Raw genomic sequence first — 23,290 nt, 5'->3', positions numbered from 1 at the left:
GCCAAACTTTGTTTTGTTTCTCTCCATTAAGCAGGATAAAAACTTTGATCTTAACAAGGGTCCACTAATCTTACTTCAGGGGAAAAAAGCAAAAAGGGAGAGAAAGAGAGATTAAAAAACCCAAATGTATGACATCAGCACTTTTTAAACATGGTCATGGACACAATTTTCTGGATATGTCCGAGATTTTAGTCCTTTTCCTCTGTTATAAGAACTGCTCTCAGCACATGAGCAGAGTGATTTCAGCTCCTTAGACACAACTGAATTTGTTTTAAAATATATTTTCTCTCTTGCTTTGGCGTTCACACTAGCAAGACGAAGAATATTTTGTTGTTGATTGACTTCTTTATATAAATAAAATTAATGCAAAACAATGAAGTCCTATATGGAAAGGAGCTGGAAATATCATTTACTAAGTGACAGTGAAGCTAGTGTCCAACAAAATCTCAGTGAAAATGCGTTCTTACAGTTGAGAAGACTGAGATTCGGAAGTCAAAAAAAAGGAACACCCTTTCTCAGTAACATAAAGCCATTATGGAAGTTGGAGCTGGAATCAAGTTGTGGCAGAGAGAATGGGGCTGTCAAAAATTTCAGGATTTTAACCTAAATGGGAAAAGAATTTGAAATAGATACATATATATGTATAACTGAATCACTTTGCTCTACACCTGAACCTAACACAACACTGTTAATCAATTATACTCCAATAAAACAAACAAAAAAAAGATTGTGAAAAGCAAAAAAAAAAAATTCAGGATTTGGCAACATTCTGAAATGGAAGGAAAAGAACAAAACTGCTTCTTTTTCCAAGAAAAAAGTGTGATCATACATAATAGGTTGGGTCTTCACTTGAGAATACTTTTGAAACATTTGCTGATAAGCTTGTATCCTTTCCCTGTGGTAGGCAGGGTTCTGAGTAAGTGGCCGCCTGGTGTTAATGCCTTTGTGGGCGGAACCTGCGAGTTGCTTCTAAGCAAGGTGATGGGATGTCACAGCCCTGATTAGGTTACATTATAAAAGATTCCGTCTTAGCAGACTGGAGGGAGGCTCCCTTTACTGGTTTTGAAAAAGTAAGCCACTGAGAGAGGGCATATGGAAATGAATTCTGCCAGCAACCTGGGGGAACCTGGAAGTGGATCTTTTCCCAGTTGAGCCTCCGATGAGACCATAACTCTGACCCCTGGTTTACAGCCTGATGCGACTATGCATCTAAGCCCTGCCTGGACCTCTGACCTGCAGACACTGTGAGACAGAACACAGGCAGGGCTGTAAGCCACTACGTTTGTAATTTGTTACCCGCGTAGAAAGCTAACACACTCTCCCTGCACATGCTATAGGACACAATTAGAAGTGATGGGCTACAAGAAGGTTTGGGGCTCTCATCTTACAGATGAGAACCTCTTCATCTCTTGAAAATAATCCTCCAACTCTTCAGTCACATCAAGCTGACATGGAGAAGCTAAAACCTTCGCCACTGTGGGAATTCCTAAAATGGCTCTGCTGTGACCTCTCCCATTTTGGGCTCTCCTCCCCCTGGCCGCAGAGCAAATAAATAAGTAAATATTCCGAGGGCTGGGTTAGATGGTGGCTTGAGAGCCACATTTGCTTTGTAGCAGCTGGAGGCTGTCTACATCTGCCCCATATCTCTTTCCTTTCAGCAAGAGTTTTAAATTCATTTGCCTGTGGCAGATGGCGAGGACTGTGCTCCAGCCGGCTAACAAGTGGCTCTGCTTGGGAAGTGTGCGGGCGCCCAGGCCTGAGAAGGCAGAGAAGGATGAGCTGGAGAGACCACCCTACCCTGGCTCTGGGAGTGGGGAGGAGGCCGAGGTGGCCTGAGGGTTTGCACCCAGAGCAGGCTACCCTGGAAGCTGCCAGATAAGACCACACACTCCCCGAAGGTGCCTGGTGGGTCGGCCTCCCCATTTCAGATTAGGAAGGCACAGAGATACCATGTTACTAAAAGAGACGCTTGATACCAAGTGAGTAGATGGGGAACCCTAGCCTGGGAAGACATGCTTATGAGTCTGACATTCTCATCGTTTTAACTCTAATTTGGGTCTTGTAATAGTAACAGAAGTGGAAGCCCTGGGTCTCCTGCTGAAACATCAATGTCCTTCCCCTCTAAGTGCACAACAGCCCAGGGCCCCTGCCACCCAGGGTGCCTTGTGTCGCCTCCCTGCCCCTCTAGGCACAGTATGATGACCGCCTGCAGAAGCAGCTAGGGCGCTGGGCCTGCAGAAGGTGGGGGGCAGCCCCGAAGAACAGCTGCCCACTGGAGCCGTGTCCTCAGCACACAAGGCCAGGAGGGCAGCTGCCATGGAAAGATACAGTGTGTCCACTGCAACTCCAAGGCATGCGAGGGCTGCATGTGGTCAGCTGGTGGAGCCAGGGTTATGCAAGGCCAGAACCAAGGCATGGCATTCATTTCAGATTCTTTAGAAAAACAAAAATAGCACGAAGATGCAGCCAGAGTGCTTCTCTGCTCCTCTGACTGGGTCACTCACATTCACCCTTTACCTGTACAGCGACTGGGGATATTGGGGAGCAAAAGTGAGGAGAAAAGGTAGAGGGTGTGCCTGCTTCACTTGGAAGGCCCAGTCCTCAGTCCCCGCCTGGCCACAGCCATGGCCACGGGCCCTGCAGGCCCCTCGGCAGAGGCTTGCTCGACCTGGTAGAAGCTGGGTTTCATGTCAGTGGCGTGGATGCAAAGGTGGGAGACAAGCAACAAAAAAACAAAGAAAAAAGTAAGAAAAGGGTTGGTGAGCAGAGGCTAGATAAGCTGTAGGCAGTAGATTCTCAAGAGTGGGAAAAGAAGGGGGATCCCTTAAAAGGCATTTTTCTTTCTTTCTACAAATATTTACATAGTATTTACTGCATGACAGGGATGGAGGCTTCTAGGACTTTGGAAACAGTAATTTGTATTGAATTTCTATTGTGTGCCAGGGCTAAGAGCCCTCCAATTCATTGGAAGTTTAAGGAAAAAAAAACACAAAACAGGAATTTGGTGCAAAAATGTCAGTTTTACAACTTTAGACAAGTTGATGTTTGTGACATGGTGCTGGTGAAATATCTGAGAGCTCTGACCCATCCATCTATCTTATCTGTTATCCTTCCTCCTCCAGCTCAGGGGCAACCATGCTTGATCCTGGGAGAGACAATCCAATACCCTGACTTTACCCTGACTGCTTCCTCCCCTCCTTTCTGCTTTCTGAATGTTCTGGGCTCCTTGGCTTATCAGTCAGTGGACAGCCATGCCCCAGGCTGACTGCTCAACAACTTTTCTGCTGTTGCTAAAGCAGGAAACTGCAGGGCGGTTTCTTCACTGGGAACAAAGTGCCTGGTCCTGGAGAGGGTATGTGTGCATCTCCTGGGAACCACCAACACGTCATATGACAAGAAATGTTTATTGAGAACGTCTCTATGTGCTAGGCACTGTTCCAGCCTTCGGTGTGTTCTAGCTCACTCACAAGAACCCACGTTAACACCCCCATTTTTCTGACGAAGCATCGAGGCACAGGCTTTGCCAAGGCCGCACGGCTACTAGGCACGAAGCCAAGTGGCTGGGCGTGGGCTTCAGACATTGGGGTCTTGCCATTTAAGGAGCACACTCCTTGGGAAGTCAGTCAGTTCCCAAATGATGAAGGGGGTTCCTTCCAAAGCCTCTTTAAGATACAAATATGTGACAACACGATGGGCTGATAAGGGTGGGGAAGCATGCACAGGTCCAACCTCCGTGGAAGGCAGTATCTATGAAAACTACAAATCACATCCCTTAGGCCCCGGAATTCCACTTAACAGAGATTTATCCAATTTACGTATACGGGAAATAAGGAAATAATACATATACAGTGTTGTCAGTCCAGCATAGTTTATAACAGCCAAGAGTTGGAAACAACTGAGAATTCCCTGGTGGTCCAGTGGTTAGGACATGGAGCTTTCACTGCTGGGGGCCTGGGTTCAATCCCTGGTCGGGGAACTAAGATTCCACAAGCTACGCGGTACGGCCAAAAAAAAAAATTTGGAAACAACCTAACTGTCCACGTTTAGAGGACTGGTTATACAACTTAAGGTGCATCTGTACAAATGAATATTACACAGGCCTAGAAAAGGATGAAGCAGCTCTTTATATGCTGATATAGAAAGAGCTTCAAAGACGTATATCTTCAAAGGAAAAAAAAGAGAGGTGCAAAAGTGTGTAGATAACATCTGTACTGGCTTGTATGTAGATTAGCTTTCTCTGGAAGCATACACAGGAAATAATGGTGAGGTGCCCACGGGGAGAGGAAGTAGATGGAAGGGGATAAGGGTGGAAGAGAAACTTTTCACTGTACATCCTTTCATGATTTTGGATTTCTGAACTACATGAATGAATTAGCTATTTAAAAAAAATAAGTACGAGGGTTGTTTCGGGCTCAGATTGCACTTTCCTACAGAGACAATTTTATACGTAGGTCCTAAAAAGTATACCAAACCCATGAGTCACTGATCATAATGCAAACATTACTACGGGAAAGTGGGTTCAAAAGCCAAAATCTAAGGCGGAAGGCCTCACGAGAGGGCTGAGCCTCATCTCACCTGAGCTTGTCAAAGGGACAGATCATTCCTTTCTGTGGTGATCAGGCCTTCACCGAAGAGGCTCCACCAGTCTGTATTTGTAGGATGGAAAAGGTCTCAGAAGAGAAGGTTTTTCGTCAGAAGGAAATGAGAAGAGGGAAGAGACCCAGGATGCTGGGGAAAGTGTGGGTGGCAGGGTACCCATGTGGAGGGAAGCACAGGCAGGTGGAGGTGCTGGGGCTCAGGGGTATAGCTCCTTCTCTGAGAGGTGGTGGTGACGCAGATGAGCATTTTATGGTGGAATGGTCCTAAAGGCCACAACACGAAATCCCGTTCCTCCTCACCATTTTCTGAAAAGGAGACTTGGGCTCCTGGAGGCTGCTGGTGGCTCACCCACGTGGTAGCAGACAGAGCAAGGGATGAATCAGAGGGAGAGCCTGAGTCAGGTGGACACCCAGGAGGAGGAAGCGGGAGAAGAAGACAGGAAGAGCTAAACCAGAAGGGCTTACAGGCCTGACTAGAACTGGAGAGCCAGCCCTCCTGGGTGTTCCATGATCCAAATGCAGAGCATTTCCAGCCTCTGCGTATCGGTCAGGACTCTACCACCAATCAATAACTCTCCGCACTTGGGACTCTCCTGCTCTCCAGCTTTCCTACATTGCCATCATTCCTCCACTCCCACCGTCTTTGAAAGAGAGGAAGGGAGAAAGGGAGGAAGGGATGAAGGACTGGAGGGAGAAAGGAAGGAAAGAAAGAAAGAGAGAAAAAGAAACCATCCTATGTGTAGACCTTTCTCAAAACCCTGCCCTTGACCCTGAAATCTGAACTCTCCAAGATTGCTAGTCCCTTTCTCCGGAAGTTCTTAGATCACTGTTTGCTCCTCTTCCCCCACTTAGATGACATTTGAGGTAATATTCATCTTGGAAATTATAGATTCCTCTGAAAACAAAGGTTCCAGCTCCTGGGCACCGGAGAGGAGAGATTGGCCAACAGAAGGGTTCAACTCCCCAGTAAGTTGCCTGTCACCGTCTATCAAGGTTAGAGAGGATGTCCGGCAGATGTGTGGGTGAGAAGTCCAGCTGCAAAGGCACAGACCCCCACTCACAGGAACTTGTGAGAAGCTCAAGGGTTCCAAGACACAAAAGGACTCAGGAGGAAGTTGAAGGCATGGTTTTGATAAGAAAGGCAGCGTCAGGTGGTCATTCCTGTACCAGGCTGGACAATTCCAGTTTCTTACATGTGACTGATTTAAGCATACGTGACAGTGTTAACAAGAGAAATCAACACAGCAATAATAATTCAATGAAGAAAAAAACTGAAGTGGCCACCCTTCCCTTCATTTCCTTATCATCCTTTTGGTAAAGAGAATGATGCTGAAAAGACCAAAACAAGGCAGCAGCCAGGAGGTGGGGGAGAAAAGCAAAGGGTTATGAAAAAGTCACACACTGAAAAATCAGTCCCTGGATGACCAGAGTTGACAGTACTGGCAACTCACAGGGCTCTGAAAAGAACAAAGGGGTTGAGATTTTTTAAAATTCCATTTATTTTAAGAAAGGAATGTTTGGTTTGTCTACTAATTGTTTTTAGATTAATTCTTAGGGGACAGAGAGGATAAAAAATTTCTTGCATCCTGCACAATAGGTTGCAATGTTAATCTAAAACACGCGTGCATAAAAACGGGGCAGGTGGGGGGAGGCATGTGTGCGTGTGGCTGTCCTGGGGGACCTGTGGGCCTTTTCCTTTCTTCAACTTGCAGGAAGTGAGTCTGCACTGGACTTCCCCTTTCTTGCTTAGTTGTCACATCCTTCCAAGACCCCCTAACTTCCGATCACTTTTCGCTTTGTCTCAGTGTTGAATCAGCATGCCCTTCTTCCTAGCACCCAGATGCAGCACCGCTGCACCATCTGGGCCCCAAGCAAAAATACTTGGTTATTCCTCCTGTGTGCCTGAGGCAACAGTCCCAGGGAAGGACGGCAGCGTGGCCAAGAACCCGCCACCCCTTACGCCCACAACCATCTTTGGGGTATTGCTCTCCGTTGCCAGCATAGGGGAGACAATTCCACTGCGATGAGCCCTGGAAAAGTGTATTTCACCCTGGGCTTCACACTTTAAAGGGATAAAGGTGACCTGGAACATGTTCCTACAGGTTCCCAGGAGTCCAACAGGGAGACGAAGGGACTCCGTCAGGACATGTGAGAAGGTGAGGTGGAGCAGCTTAAAGAAAACTCACATACTGAGGGAAAATGCATCTTTAGGGATCTGAAGGATTCACTGAACTGCGATGGAAAAGGGATTAACTCGTTCAGTACGAGAGGCCCTAGGGCTACAAAAGCAGAAGCTACAGGGAAACAGCTTTTGGATCCTCTAAGGGAGAACCCAGGGTTCTGGCAAGATGGAATGGGTTGCTGTGGGAAGGGGGCAGTGTACCGGGCATGCACGGAGGATGTCACCGGGCAGCGGCCTTGCCTCTGAGCGTCTGAGATGTGCACAGTGGGTGGGGTCTCGTCCCTATTCATTTTGAGTCTCCCACAGGGGAAAACTATCACTGCTCATTTCCTTATGGCTCCACATCACACTCACCCATAAAAAACACTCACAGACTTTTCCTAGCAGACTTTCCATTTGAAGACAGCAGTTATTACTAATATAGGGATGACCAGACAACCTTCTGTATCAGAAATACTAAAATATTATGATGATGAGGGCACGCATGCCAATCCTTTTGCAAACCTCTGTAGGAGTGCGTCTCTGGATCAAAGAATTTTAAAATTCAAGGAGGAAAAAAAAATCATACTACTAGAGATTCAACATTGAACTTACATGAAAATCTAAGACAGAAATAAATGTAACCAGAGAATACCCTGGTAAATGGCATCCTGAAGGGATGCTTTTCATATTTTTAGTCTGTTTTACTCCACCCACGAGAAGATAAAAAGATGCCTTTTCTATTTTTAGATTCTTATCCTCTCACCATATTATCTGAACTGAGGACATAGCTATATGCTGCAAGGCTATAAAACGCCATTAGTTTAGTTCCCAGCCGCCTGGCTGTCATTGCAAATGAACTTATAGCCAGACTGAGCAGACTATTTTATAGACCCACTCAGAAAGTCTATGCTACATCTCAACCCTCAATTATTTATAAATGGACTTCTCGTTTATGATTCAGCTACAGCTTGTATTTATTTTTCTTTTACAACCCTGATTATATAGAGACCCACAAATGCCATATGGGAGACTCACTGCTAATGTGCATACACTCCTCACATTTATAGGATCTAATTGTACTGTTTGAAAGGGCTTTTAGAAGCAAAATTGGAAGACAGAACATCCACCTCAAAGTACCAACCCTGCACTTTTGAAGAGAGGCCATTTCGACCTTTCTCCCTATTAAAATGAGTTATTGAGGAGGACTCCAGACGGATGTGGAGCCCTGGCAGTTACAACGAGGCAGGAGGAGGGCCTGGCGCATTTACCATGACAAGTTTTACAAGGGACTCAGCCTCAGGGCTGGGCAGAAGGACCAAGGCAGATGCTCTAGCGGGTGGATATGAATCAAATAAGACCATTCCTGTGAACTGCTCCCATGCTTCTAGAACTAATGGCTCTGACTTGGTTTGTGAAGCTGCAAGGACAATATCAATACAGGATGAGAATCTCACCCTGAAGCTGTCAGCAACATTCAGCCGGGAATTGGCTCAAATCTGAAAACTCAGCTCAAATCAAATAACTTGTAAAGTTGCTTAGTTGCTCACCAAAAAAATAAAAAGAAAAAAACCCCTAATATTTAAGTCAGTAACTAGTCTATGAAAACTCCAACTATGGCAATAGGAATATCAAGTGATCCAAACAGGTTTGACAGGTGTCCAGAAATTCAGATTATGGTCACTTGACTCATACTACATATGGTATGATGTTCTTCATCCTTTGTCTTCAGAGCACATCTAATTTAGGTCTCTTGACTACTCTTACTTCCCTAACAGGATGAAGGGACAGATAGGGATTTCCATGCCATCCTCCCATCCTGCTAGGGCCCTTGACAATCATCCACACTCGTTGCATGGGCTGAAACTTGGCTCCTCTGCATCACACCAACACTGGGTATGTTTGGAACCTGGCAGTGGCCAGTGCATTCTCTACCTACTTCCACGGCAAACCCCCCTGTGTTATTTGTACATAAATATCTGTACACAAATATTTGTTGAATGCATGAATGAATATCCCTTCTGACTAGGCTGAGAGCTTTTCTGTGAGTATGAGCTGGGTCTTATTTATCTTTTTTGTCAACCACAACACGTGGCACACAGTGAACAAATTAAGAAGTGTTATTTAAATCCCTAGCCCCTGCTAGACCTTCCATCATGAGAGAGGAGTTGCTTTGCTCTCAGCAACCATCCCCCAGTGCAAGTCTACAAGGGATGCCTCTAGAAAGTAGCAAATTTGAAATGCCGAGTTCTCTAAAGAATTTACATATGTGAATAGCGGTGCCTAGAGTGCATGCTGTGGGCCAGACAGGTGAGTATTAGAACACACCTCTTGGGAACGAGTCTTAGATTAAGCCCATGTCTTAGACCCATCAGCCAAAACATGGAGGAGCCAGGATTTCAGCTATGGCTGGACTCCAGAGTCTGTGCTTTTAACCACTGATTTGATAACTAACGTGACGACTGCCGTGGAAGTGGGTTGAGAATGGGAATGTCTATTCCAGGCTATCTGTCCTGAAATCTGACAGCACCAAGAGGAAATGATACACTATGTTCTCAACATCAATGAGAGGCAGAGATGATAACTTGACCTTGTCATTAACTAAGAATGAATAAAATGGTCCCAGATACCAGCCTCTCCAACTCACTAGGAATTTTCAGTATTTTTGCCTGTGTCAAAGAATCTCAAAAGGGATTTGACTTCATGTGAAATAAAAGCTAAGAGATTAAAAATTTGAGGAAATAAAAGCCCCTGAGTCTCAAGGAGAAAAAAAAAAAATCCTGTTCTTAGAAAAAAGCGTTAAGTGCTGTTAATTATTTTCCCAGAGGAAACACATGCATCGTGGCCATGCATCGGGGCGCCTTGTACACCCACAAGGCTTTCGCTGGGACAATGGCTGCCTTCCCTTGCTATTGACATGTGACTTCCCTCCTGACTTTCTGAAACTAAGAAACCTGTGTTCCTTACGTGAATTGTCCTCCCACCTCTTTACCATCAACCACTATTCATAACATCCTCCAAGACCTGCTTCAGTCACTTCCTTCCTGGAGAAATTCTCAAACTCACCTCACGCAATCCAGGCTCATTACTGCCTTGCTTGGAGGTTTTCTTAGGGCTCCTAAAGAGCTTATATTTGTTTTCTTTCCTGTTCTCTGATTTTGTGATTTTGTGTCTGATATCTTCTGGTGGGTAATAAGCTCAGTAAGAATAAGGTAGGCAAAGTTGCTATAAAAAAGGAGCCGCTGTTAACAGTCTCTTCTTGACGCTGGATCACTTACAGAGCCTCCTCTTGGGCTGCAAACACAAGAGGCCCTTAAATTTTACTGAATAAGCCCTTTTAGTTTTCCCTATGCCCATCCCTTAGATCAAGGGTCTGCAAATTATGGTAGGTGGGTCAAATCCAATCCCGTGTCTGTTTTTGTAAATAAAGTTTTATTGGAACACACCAGTGCTCATTTTTTTATGTACTACCTTCAGCTCAGTAGTTCTCAACTGAGGGTGATTCTGTCCCATCCCCCCACCCCCACCCCCGCCGGTGACATTTGGCAATGTCTAGACATATTTTTGATTCTCATGACTGGGGGTGGTGGCATCTACTGGCATCTAGTAGACAGAGGTCAGAGGCACGGCTAAATGAACATTCTACGACGCACAGGACACTGCCCCCACAGCAAAGAATTTTCCGGCCCCCGTTCCCTGTAGTGCTGAGGGCTGGAAACCCTGGTAGAGCTGCTTTCAAATGACAAGGTCAGAGTTGAGTCGCTGTGACAGGCTGTATGTGGCCATCGAAACCTAAAACACTACACTGACGCTTTACGGGAAAAGTTTGAACCCCCGCCTTAGACGTTGGCATTTTCACGGGGGGTTGGACGGTGGTTGTCCATGGCCCAGCCCTCAACAATCTCCCAGCAATCACACCCCTGTCCTTGGCCTCAACTACCTCTAACGCTAACTTCCAAATCCGTGTCTTCAGCCCGTATATACCTTAGTCTAGACCAGTGCTGCTCAAAGTGGATCTGTGGACTAGGCCAGTCCATGATGAGATAAGGAAAGAAATTGAAAGTTAGCTTCTAGAAACTTTATGACATAACCAAGCATGCGGATCTGTGGATTTTTCTCATTGGTCAGACTCTTGGCAAGTTTGGGAGCTGTGTATGTTCAGGTCTGCATGGAAACTGGGTGTGGTCGAAGCAGCTACTCATTGTGCCAGGTATCCTATACAATCCATTGGAAATTGAAACAAAGAAACAAAACACTAAAAAACACTGGTCCTTCACAGAAAGAAGCGCTGGACTTTTCTTCCCTAGTCTTTCAGACCTTTCTCTGTTGCTTCCTTCAGGTACTTCCCGTTCAACTTATCCCTCATGGAATCTGCCATCTTTCCTCCTCTTGCCAGCTCCTCAGCATAGGCCTCCTGTACTTTTCCCTCTCGGTAAATGGCAGGAAGTCACCCAAATCCAAAACCCAGTTGTCGCCCCCGACTCCTCGCCCTGCCTCATTCTCCACGTCAAGTCCTGTTATTTGTCTCCTCTTGTCCATCCTACTGCCTCATGCCCCAGCCTCACTTGTAGCTTTCACGATCCCTTGCACAAGGGCATTTGCCTTCCCACCTGTCTCCTTGCCGTCAGCCTCATCTCCTTCCACTTTATGTTCCAATCTCTAACAGAATGCACCATCTAGAATGCTCCCTTAACCCTGAGTGGCAGGCCCACCCTTACAGCCTGGAGATACGATAGCCTGTGAGGCCCACTTTAGCGATCAGGGTCTCGCCCAACCCTGCAGCTACACGTCCAGCCGGTCCTCAAGGCCTGTACTACCGTTTTATACCTCAAACCCACCAGCTCTCACAGTATACTGCAATTACTAATGTCTCCTCCACTAGGCTGCCTTCTCTTGGGGACAGACTATATTTAATTCACGGCTGGTACTGAACAAACGTTTGTTAAATGAACAAATGAGAAAGTTTGAGATTGCCTTGCCATCTTTCCTCTTCAACCCTGCCCGCCCTGCTGAAAATGCAATCTGAGTCTTTCTGTGACTCCTACAGGAAAATAAAATAAATCTAAAAAAATCATGTAGCAAGGAGCTGTCATCTATTTTCTTGTGGCAAAGGGTTTCTTTCTTTTCCTTTCTCTATCCGTGCAGGGTAAGAATTTAACAGCTTATCAATGTGAGCCACAGTAATGCTACAGGCTCATACAGATTGTTGAGATTAAGTCAAAAAATATTTGTTGACATGCTATTTCAAAGGGAAAAGACTTCCATCCATGACTGCCATGTGCAAATAGAGTCTTAGAGAGACAGGCAAGACTCTAGAAAGATCTGACAATACACTTCCCGGAATGCAGACTTACTAGTTACATTTAAGCCAATCTTAAAGAATGAGGCCCAGGAGAAACAATGAGCTTGCTCGCCTGACCTCTCCTTTCAAAAGGAAATGGATTAAGGGGAAACTTGGATTATTTAGCCCAAGATATACAAGGGAACTTGCAAGAAACTGTATAATGGACATTCTACAGAAAAAGATTGTTTTAATATCAGTGTATAACTAGCACAGATCAAGTACTTAAAAAAAAAAAAAAAAACACCTATTAAATGAATGAACCCATGGGCAAGCAAAACAGTAGATAGAGCTCTCACTGCTATTCTAGGCCTTAGGGGAGGAAAGAACTGGGTGAAACTTTGAGCCAGCCCTATAGGATTCTTTTACAACTCCACACCATATGGGGGCCAGTTACCTCCTGTGTAAATGGGATAATCACCCCAAACCCGTCTATCTCTCAGGTGATTACAAGAGCTGAGTGTGAAAATCTTCATAGAGTGCTATGCAAGCACAAAGCATCTTTATCCCAAATGAAAAAGCAGAACATCTACTGAAATACAGTGCTAAGGAGGGGAACCATTCTAATTGCCAAAATAACCATATCCATTTTCTTCTTAAAATGTCTCTGGCAGTCACCAATATATGATTGCAGATGGGGCTAAAATGGCTTGTGTCTGCCCTGTGAACAACTGGGACTCTTACCTCCAGCTTAATTAGAGAATAATTCTGTCAACAGGACATGGAGCTAACTTCTTTACATGTACATGTATCCTTTACCTCCAAGGGCAATTCCTCCAGCCTTGAGAACTCCTTTGAGTTTGGAAAATTACAGCCAATGATTGGGCAGATGAAGAAAAATTTAAGGGCATACAGTTATTTTCTTTAAATATTTGGTGAGCTGTCAGGTGAGAGGGAATCAGTACCATCCCAAGAAAAGAATTAGGTGTGTGATTAAGGTTCAAGGAGAGGCCAGGTGGGGCTGGACGGGAAGAAGAAGTCTGACCAACTTGAGTTAATCAGCTTAAAGAATGGGAAAGGCCCATCAAAGGAAGTTTTCCAGCTGAGCCTGAGACTGTGGTAGGAATTCCAGAGGGGAGGGAGAGCATTCCTGCACTGGGAGAGGAGTTTGGGGAGATACCCGCTAGTCTGTGTTCCTCATTTCAAGTAAGCAGCCCCCAGTATGTGCATGTAAGCTTCATGTACACACGGACAGGTAACAGAATCATAGATTTGTGTTTGAGATTTATTTATACTTAATAAAGAAAACGGATGTTAGGGTTCTAGCTTCTAGGGAATTTTAAGAAAAAAACATAATGCTTTGTAATGAAGTTAAGACTATCCTTAGAATCCAAATACTTTTTACAAGCTTATAAAATTTTCATTATCTTTTCTCGTCTTTCCTGATATTAAATTAAGGGTACAAAGCAATGCCAATGACTTTCTCTGCAAGCCTCAGCTTGCCCATCTGTAGAGTGGAGACAGTAACGGTGTCTTCTTAGCAGGAGACAACACATACAAAGTAGAAATAGTTGCTAGTGTACAGCAAATTCAGGTTTGCTTTTGGAACTTTTATTTCCCCCCAATGTTTCTGATCTGCTGTTGGCTGAGTCTGCAGATGCAGAACCCACGGATACAGACAGCCAACTGTATAATTCCTCATTCTGCGAAAAAACTGGAATTGGGAAGAAGTCACTGTTTTACTCCCCATGCTGGCCCTGAGATATGTCGGCAGTGGCACTACCTGCCCTGTCAGGTGAGCCCACAGCTTAAGGACTTAAGAGGAATACAGAACAAAATCCACCCACGAGCATAAACTTCTAAAACTTATGTAAGGCCAAAAATCAACATTAGTTTGGAAAACATTTCACTCTGAAGTCATCTGAGAGCAGGAAGAGAGTTTCCAGTTTGGTGCTATGCCGTGCACAGTGGGACATGTGGCTTGAGCTGATTCATTCAGCGAGCAGCAGGCTTTGGAGAGAGCCTTCCATGTGACTTCATCCAGTCCCTGGCTAGTCATTCACCTTCCACAATGTCCATTCAACAACAAACATCTAATAAGGACCTACTGAGTGCCAGGCACTATTCTGGGAACCGAGGCTACAGCAATGATGTGCTCACAGAGCCTACGTCCCAGCATGGAGACAAATGATCAGTAAGCACACCAATGATGAATGGCTCATGCAGGCGTGGCTGAGAGGTCTAGGTGAGCATTAGGAAACAACAACCCTCATCCTTCCAGCACCGGAACTGCCCAGTCTGTGCTGTAAGTGGACACATGGTACCGAGCCACCACAGTCACACCTGGGCAGGAGAAAGCCTCAGTGGAGGTTGCAACAGCCCGGCCGAGAAGACTTTGAGGAAGTTCTGGTGGTGGCCTGATTTTCAGAGTACCTTCGATGATCATTATCACCAAAACCAAAGGACTGGAGGTACCTCCTTTTGAATTTGAACATTTGGTAGCCTGGGAAGGAATAATTTTACTATGGTCAGACTTAAGCTTGGGTAACTGAAAAGGATTTCTGGCTTAGCAATGCTAAGAGAAGATAACACAGGTAGGACTAGATTGCCCATTTTTTCATTAAGTCCTATTGTAAAAAAGATGAATGCCAAGCTAAACTAGGTTCAGTCCCTACTCTCAAAAGAGCCAGTAGTCTAGGCAGCCACAAGGGTCAACAAATGATCATTTAAACACAATCAGTGTTAAAATAGGAGAAGGTACAAGACACTATGGAAAATGCCTCAGATGCAAGAAAAAAACACAGAAAAACAGAATCACAGCTGTTTAGAGCCAGGAGAGAGCTTGGAGAACTTCCACCGGCTTCCTCTGCACCCCCATCCTTCCCCATCGACATCTTCACAGACAGAACCTACGCAGAGATGGGCAAGGATTCGCCTTGTGACATAGCTGGCCAGTCAAGGGCTTAGAACCCTATCTCCTGCTGTGTTAAAAATCAGTGTTACGTGTCTGAACTGCTCCTTGGCCAAAAAAAAAAAAAAAGTTTAAAAAATAAAAGGGAAAGAATTCACATATATTCTGAAATGGCAAAGCCACATTTCACCTAAAAATGCCTTTGCTTGTTTAAAAAGTTGTGTGTAGCCTAAATGATTATAATGGATTTGAACAGAACAGGTCTTTTTCAACTAAACACACAGTCATCTATCATTGGCATGATGCGTCTACAAATATGAACTTCAAGTTGTCACCAGAACATGACGGATTCCCAAATGTGTAAGCTGTCTAAATAGAGGCCTGACTTTGAAGTTCTCTGCCCTCCACGCTGGCTTGGGCTGCCCTGCCCGGATTTGCACTAGGTCTGTTTTTCAACACAGGGTTTTACATATTAGTATAGTAGTAAGACTGCTATGCTAATAGGTGTCACTGATCCTGGCTCACTGGATTCTAGAGCTAGAGATGATCTGAAATCATCTAGAACCAAAAGCCTCATCTTAGAGATGAGAATAAGACCCCGAGAGGTCACAGTTCCACAACCTGGGTCAGAGCTAAGACCAGAACCTATGTTTTCTGATCTCCAATCCCTCTGTGATTGTCTCCACTTAATTCTGCATGAGTTTTATCAAATAGTAGAATGGCGGGGTGTTTGCTAGCATCTTCTAGTGTGTTCCTGTGTCTCTGGCCCTGTACACCCTGTGGTTCTCTGAAAGGTTCTTGAGTTCCTTCAGCTCTGTAGGGCAGGCTACAGCAGGTGGTGTCTGCCTCTGGCTCGATGGTTCCCAAAGTGTTTCTTGCTAGACTAGTCCTGGCAGCTGCTCTGTGGGCAAAGTGATTTGATAGACACTATCTCCGTGTGGAGATTCACTGTACCAGTGACATTCAATGCTCTGAAAAGTCCTGCAGGGAGGGACCTTCATCAGACTGGTTTCCCAAAGAATCCTCTTCTGATGCTATTCCTGTCTCAGAGTTCACATGAGGTGGTGCTGTATTAGCTAACTGCAGGTGTGTGATCTCTGTAACACTCTTAACAAAGAATCAAAGGCTAGAAGGTTAATGATGACTTTCTCAAATATGCAAATAAAACCCAAACCACTGAAAATCCAGGTTTTAAAAAATTTTAAATTTGAGATTCAAGGATTCTACTATTAATTCATGACTTGATCAAGAAAATACTAATTTGAACCCATCAGCCCTTAAACTCATCAGTTTTCTTGGCTATTCAGAAATAGCAAACTTTCTAATATCAATATGATTTGTATTATAAAACTGTATGCTTTAATTTAAAAAACTGCTCTTCCACCACAGGTACTGTCGAACTCAGTCATCACTATGAGACTGGGTGAATCCGGGCACTCAAGAAGTACATTAAGGCCAAGGAAGGCATCTTTTTCTAAAGGAAAGAACATACCTGACTGTTGCTGTAGAACTATCTGGCTACTGATATTATTTATTCTGGTTTGTGGGATGCTGTTTTGGTTTGTAACCTTGAAAGGATGGGGGCAGGAAAAGCGGATATTCCAAATAGAGGTGAACAGCCCTAATGCTATTGCCCTTGGTTTTGAGACAACTTGGGTTATTTCAAGCCAAGACATCCTTTCCAGAACCCCTACTTCAGTCTGAGCAGCCTCCCACAGCTCATCACAAAACCACAGTATCAAAGGCGTGGAGGCCAGGCAGGCCCCTTGGGTTATCCGGGGCACCCCTCTAGGTTTCAAAGGCCTCCTTGCTCTATCTTTCACACCAGAAGGTTATCTGGCAGGGTCTGGGGCATGTGCAGAACTTAGAACTTTAATGAGGCCTGACTTCTGCCAAGGACAGAACCTTCCAGCACGCCTTGCTCGTGGTTCCTGCATCTTGCTTTAGCTCCTCTTGGGGCAACATCACGAGTGCCAGGGACTGCAGGGCCAGGCACCATGGATGTGGTCACCAGTCTCAAGGAGGTGACCATCCAGATCGGTTACTGGACCCTGCAACATCCTGACCTCTAGAACTTCAAAGTAAGGATGTGTTCCACACGCTACACTCCACTTCATGTCTGGGTCCTGATATTCCTAGTAAATCTCTTTGTTTATGGTATAAATTAAACTGCTCAGGTTACCGCTAGCAGTTTGATGCTGGATCCACTGCAGATGACTACTGGCCATACTTGTGAGTTGAACTATCTTCAATAAATAAAATAATTCACATGGTATTCCCAAAGGCTGGCAATTACTGTCACCTTCCTTTGGGCGGTGGTACTGTGAGATACAGTGTACTGCGAAATGAGTTCTCTGTCAGAGGCCAAAAACCCTTAAAAGAGTCAGATTTAATAGCTTCCCTGGCCTTCCTCTCTGTTGGTGAGGGTGGGGTATTTATTTAGCATAAGGTCAGACAGACCTGAGTTCAAACCTGATTCTGCTACTTACTTAGCTGTGTGACCATGGCCAAGTTACTAAACCTTTCTGAGCCTGTGTTCTCATCTGGAAAATAAGAACAATACTATCTACCTCAAAGAGCAGTTGTGAATATTAAATGAGACAACTAGTATTAAGCACCTAGGGAAACAACAAAAGCAATAATGAAAGCATCAACTTTTTATTGGGTCTACTCTGGACCTGGCCTGTTCTGAGTGTGTTCTTTTTTAAACTCATTTAATCCTCAGAGTAATATTATCCTTATTTTGTAACTGATAAACTGAGGTACACAGGCTAAGTAATTTGCCCCAAGTCACACAAGTATTAAGTGCCAGGGCCAAGATATGAACCCAGACAGCCTGCCTCAGAGGCTCTTAACCTCAGGGTTTTTTCCCCATCTCCTTAAGTGGAAGATGCTGATCTTTGTGGAAAATTAGCCATTCATTCATGCACATACTGGGTTGCCAAACTGCATATGCATGTTTAGGTATGTTCCTTACTGTGTAATTTGGGACAAATTATGTAAGAGGTCTTTCCACACCTGTAAAATGGGGATATTAACAGTGCCTTCTTCATAGAGTGATTATTAGAAATAAATGAGTCACTCAAGGTAAAGGGCTAAGAACAGGGCTTGGCACTTAGGGCAGGCTCCATGTAGGAAGTACCTTTGACATACAAATTCACGGAACAGTGGGATATATTAGGAGAATTATTTGGCTTCGGTGCTTGGTAAAGATTTTGTGGCTGGCTTAATCTAGTAGTTTCAAATGACTATACTGTCCTTGCTCTCTAGCAAACATACTGCATTTAAAAAATAGATTTAAGTTTTTATTCCATCAGTGAATAAACAGGTACACAGGATTCTGGTTAGAAAGAAATTAGGCCCGGCCTAAATAAAATCAGACTGAAAGCAAGAATTTTCATAATTAAAAAAAAAAAAAAAATCAGAGCAGTCTTCCTAGAGGTTTTTCAGGTTATGAATTGGAAGTCCACTCTCTGGATAAATGTTATGGCTACTGGGCAAAGAGCTTGTGAAAAATTTATGGCCTGGTAAAAGTCTTTCGGTGATGTAGGTTAAAACAACTTTATCCCCAATGCTGTTGAACACCACGAATTTTAGCAGGGAAAAAGGGCAGCTTTTGTGAACATGTTGGACATAAAACACCACTTTAAAGGAAAAGCTGGATAGCAGGTAGGACAAACCAGCTCATGTAAACAGTTCTGCAATGATTTTTATGGCATTGTATTTATTCATATTGCACCACGTTTAAATTTACAATAAAAAGCAAAAAAATGTGCAACACTCATTACTCTGGCTGTCTTTACATGTTCCACTGAGATACAAAACAATTTCACTGCTCAGATCTTAAGGGAAGGGGGAGCTCATCTTATTTCATGTCTGTAGCTGCTGCCATAGTCATAGCACCATGTTCCAATCATGGAATTCATAATGTAAATCTCTTGCAGATGATAACCACTGGAAAACAGGAACTGCCATGGATCCAGAAAGGCTTCCAAATTTCTCCTCTAATGTTCTTATCTGTGAGCCTAGAGGCTGGTACTGAGTGGTTTATTCAATGAGTGATGCCTTTTGGGAAACCTACATTCTTTAGGAGACTTAATGAAGAACTCTCAACCATTCCTTGGTTCTTTGACTATTAGTCTTTATCATTAATTTCACGTGTGACAATGCCAAACATTTCACAACTGCCCTAACTTATCTCTGAGTGTTTCAATCTAATCTGAAAACATACCTGTGTAGCTCATTCTTAACTGTCACAGGAGCTCATAACAGATCTTAGCTGGTATCAAAAAGAGAATCTCTGGAACTGTCCAGAAAAGAAGCTGCATTTCCTGGTCATTAGATGAAAGACCTTTTCGAAGTTAGAAGGTTATAGGAGTCTTTTAAATTGCCTTAGGGATACCCCTGGGGCATCATCAGGGCTTCTAGGTGAGCCTTTTGTCTCCGCGTGCTTCCCTGGGAAGTCCCCAAGAAAGGCTTTCCTATTCAAATCTGCTGCTCTCCTGATCTGTGTTCTTTTTTAAAGGCAGCACCCCCAAGAAACTCCAGGATACTACTGTGAAGCCTAAGAGCTGGGGGGTGGGGAGGAAACCTTTGTCTCCCTAACACACTCATAAATTCCCTCCCCTTACCCAGCACCTCCCACCCCACCACCTAGCACGCATCAGCGGCGACTCCCCCAAATACACCAGGTCTGGAAAGATTCATGTTGCAATACCCTTCTGACATTCCTATTCCCGCCCTCATTTTAATTCACTCACTTCTTTTTTTTTTTTAAACAAAATGTAATTACTTGACTGTCAGCTTGGGCTGCACTCTGGGGCTTTTACTCCTTTCAGCACAGCTGCGCTCCCGGCTTTGATGCTGCTGTCCACGCAGCTTGTCCCAGCCACAGCCTGGCTCTCGGTAATGTAACATTCAAGTGCATATTTATTTTTAAACTGACCTCTCAGACTGTACAGTATAAAGGAGGTCCTGCCAAAAAATATGCTACTTTCTATTTATAAGATGAAACACATGCCTCCCGAAGTCGAGAGGGGGATGGAGTATAATAAAACATAACGAAAAAATGGCCAGATCCATTCGTCCTCACATGTCCGATACTTGTCAAGACACTTAGTTTCAAGGAGAAAGGGGAAAAAAATACTGAAAACACTTCGGTTGTTCAGAAACCACCGCCAAAAAAAAAAAAAAAAAAAATCGACTGCCAGATCTGCAGGTTGGAGCCCCAGGCACAATGCCCCTCGTCAAGTGTGGAGAGGGCACCCAGCGGGTATTGCCACCTCAGATCTGCACCGTGCACCCTGTGCAGCCCTGATGCCAATCCACGGTGGGAGGGGAGCGGTAGCCATGTGCGGCTTGTTCTCAGATGGAAAAATGCAGTACGCGCCCAGAATGGCTGTCAATAGCTCGGAGGGTGCAGTGTAGCCGCGCAGCCTCACCGTGAAAAGTGGTGGGCACAAACGGTGGAGCTCTGCGATCTGGTCGTGCCGCTCGCACCCCTCCCAGTTTGCTTTATGTCCCCTTTGGTCCGTTGGACACCAGATGGAAGGGGATGCCCTAGGTATCCCCGCTCCCTGTGCATTTCCAAGGCTAGCCCCCCGCGCACGCCGGAAGCGGCCACGGCCGCCGGTTTGGACATACACACGCGCAGAGAAGGAGCCGTGGGCAGGCAGCAACTCACCAGCGGCGCCAAGGATCCCAGCCGCTGACCCCGGGGCCGGGCGCCGCAGTCCCCGAAGGCGCACGCAGTCCCTGCCCGCCACGCGCAGATCCAGCCGGGTCGGCCGGCGCGGCGCCTGCTCACAGCATTATGCGCTCCGAGACGGCGTGAAGGCGCCCAGGGCCGGGGTCTCCGGACTCGCCCCCAGCTCGGGCCCCACCGCTGCGCTCCCCGCCCTCTCGGGCTGCAGCCGGGAGAGAAGGTGCAAGCTAGAGTGAGCGCTCCGTAGCCGCCCTCCGGGACTGAACCTGCGAAGGGCGGGGCGGGACGGGGCGGCGCGGGGCGGGGCCGGCGGCGCGCGGGGCGGGTCAGGGCGGGGCGGAGGGCGGGGGCCGTAGGCAGACCCTTCTAGCCGCTGTACCTGAGCCCCGGCCCGGAGCGGGCGGACCGGGTTCACCCGCGGCCCGGCCTGCGGGCCCCCAAAGGACAATGGATTTTCATCGTTACCGCCCCAGCGCCACCCCCAGGGATGCGGCTTCCCTGCGAGAAGCTGCGTTCGGCTCCCTCGGCACAAAGAAGGGTCTCGGGACGCTCGGTTCGAAGAGGGAGCCGCGGTGCTAGCTCCAGGGTGCCCGAGGACAAAGGGACTCCGCCCGCACCCCGGACACCTGTACTAAACCTTGTGTGCCCACCTCTCTTCGTCCCAACGATCCGATCTAGCCCGCAAGGCTCCGGCGCGGCGGGCGGGGGGCCCTCGGGGAAGAGAAGCCACCTGACCGCGCCGCCCCGGCCTGGCCTCGGGCCCCCGGGCCACTCGAAGCCCCGGTTGGGAGGGGGGAGGGTCGTGTTCTGACAGTTTCCAGCCTGATCCCCTTGGAGCTGCCGCCAAAACCCGGAGAGTGGATTTGGCGCACCGGAGACGCCAGGGGCTGCTGGCTGAGCAGGGGCAAGCGAACAGCCGACGCTGCAGGTTTTTCCAGTCCAGGGGGAGGCGTTTCCTCTCCCGCGGGGTCCCTAAAAGAGATCTGCCTAAAGCTGGGGCAAGCGGGTGGCGGCCGCCCCCGGACGAGCGACGGGGCGCAAGTGGCGCAGCGGCTGGCCCGGGAGCGTAAAATTCAGCCCTGGGCGGCACCTGCGCCCGCTGCGCGCCCAGCCCCTTCGCCCGGAGGCCGAACGTGGACCCGGTTAATTAATTTTCTTAATCCGTCTCCGTCTCTTCCTCCTCGAGTCTTCGGCCTGGGGAATGAGTAGGCGACAGGAAAGGGCGGTGTTTTCCGGTCGTAAGGTCCCAGCCCGCAAGTTCGGCCTGGGGAGGGGACTGGAACCCTGGAGAGTCGGGCTCTCTGGGTCCGACCCCAGCCCCGGGACTCTCAGGTTGAATGGAAATCCTGGCACAAAGAGCGATCCTCCAGGGGGCCTTGACTTTCCAGAGCGGTATCAGCTTCAGGTCATCACTGCGACGCCCCTGGGTCTGTCTGAAACCTTAAAGGATGCACATTAAGCCTATGTTGTAAGCCTCGTCTGATGTTAAGGTGAAGTGAAAAGGAAACGGACACAACTGTTCTGGAAAGCAAAATACTTGGGTGGAGTGTTAAAAGCCTCAAAGAAAATAATAGTTGGCAGGTCAAATGGCCATGAAGTTGGAAGTCAAATACAAAATTCAGCTGAAGTGATGTTAGAAATCTGACAAGCAAAACAGTCCATGAAGATAAGAGACCCAGCATCGTTTCTTTTCTTCAAATGACAACTACTCCGAAGTTTCCTTTGGCAGATACCTGAATTTTACTCCAGATTCCTAAGTTTTACTAGGGGTTCATATTTCAAAATATATGTTCCATTTGGCACTAATGTATATATTTTATGTATGAATTTATTGAAAAATATTAAATGTTACTGGCCTACTTAGATAAAATTATTTTATAAATATTTATGCATAGCTTTCATTGCACATAGTATTTTTATAAGTACAAATAATATGTATATATATTTATTAAATACCACATGAAAAATTCCTTTCGCACACACATTCTTTACACGTGTGTCTTGCGTGTAAAAATTTTTTCATTTGCTGTGTCATTAGATGCTGTTAAAAACACTTTATTTCCACATGACTAAGTAACTTGTTTTACAGCTTATGCAAATATAGAGTGGCAAGTTTTTTGAGGTAGCAATTTTATTCCCAAACCCCGTTTTCACTTTTCTACACCATTCCTTAACTTCTAGAGATTTTCCCTCTCTGCCCTTTCTTTATGAGACTTCTGGGCTCTAAACAGTTTATCCAGAACCTACCCCTTCAAGGGCCTAGTGGTGCTGATTTGATTTATCATGGCTTCTTTGATGTTCCACATTATTTGTTTGCACTGAACATCTTGGTACTGAACATCTCCAGTGAGGGAGAATGCCCTTATATAGTGGATTATCCTTCCAAACGAGGCATTTCCTGTACCATGATGTCTTTTAGGTTTGGTGGATTTTTATTTCAATATGGAAGAGAGAGAAAAACTTTGCTTTAGGAAGATTTTAGGAGTTCTGAGATTCTGCTCTGGGTTACAGAAAAGTTCAGCACCTTGAAAAACAGGTGGTTACCTTAGAAAACTAAGTGAGACTAAGAAAGTGAACATAGAGAAGATATTTTAATTAGTTTCAATTAATGTACTTATATCTGTAGAGCAAGCAT

At 45.8% G+C, this 23,290-nt stretch overlaps 1 protein-coding gene across 3 annotated transcripts in view; it reads right to left on the bottom strand.

Moving 5' to 3' along the window:
- The window catches only part of CDC42EP3 (CDC42 effector protein 3), a 30,423-nt gene extending 7,885 nt beyond the window's left edge, over positions 1–22,538 (bottom strand). Inside the window, exon 1 of one of the 3 annotated variants that reach the window (XM_082427883.1) lies at positions 21,306–22,538. The gene's annotated coding sequence lies outside the window, so the exon portion shown is untranslated. The other 2 variants (XM_082427881.1, XM_082427882.1) reach the window with 2 other exon arrangements.
- Positions 22,539–23,290: the final 752 nt, after the last annotated feature.

The sequence above is a fragment of the Balaenoptera physalus genome (assembly GCF_965194825.1).
Source record: "Balaenoptera physalus genome assembly, chromosome: 15".
Classification (NCBI taxonomy): Eukaryota; Metazoa; Chordata; class Mammalia; order Artiodactyla; family Balaenopteridae; genus Balaenoptera; species Balaenoptera physalus.
Note: the sequence above shows the minus strand (reverse complement) of the source record. Positions and strands in the feature narration are given on the sequence as shown.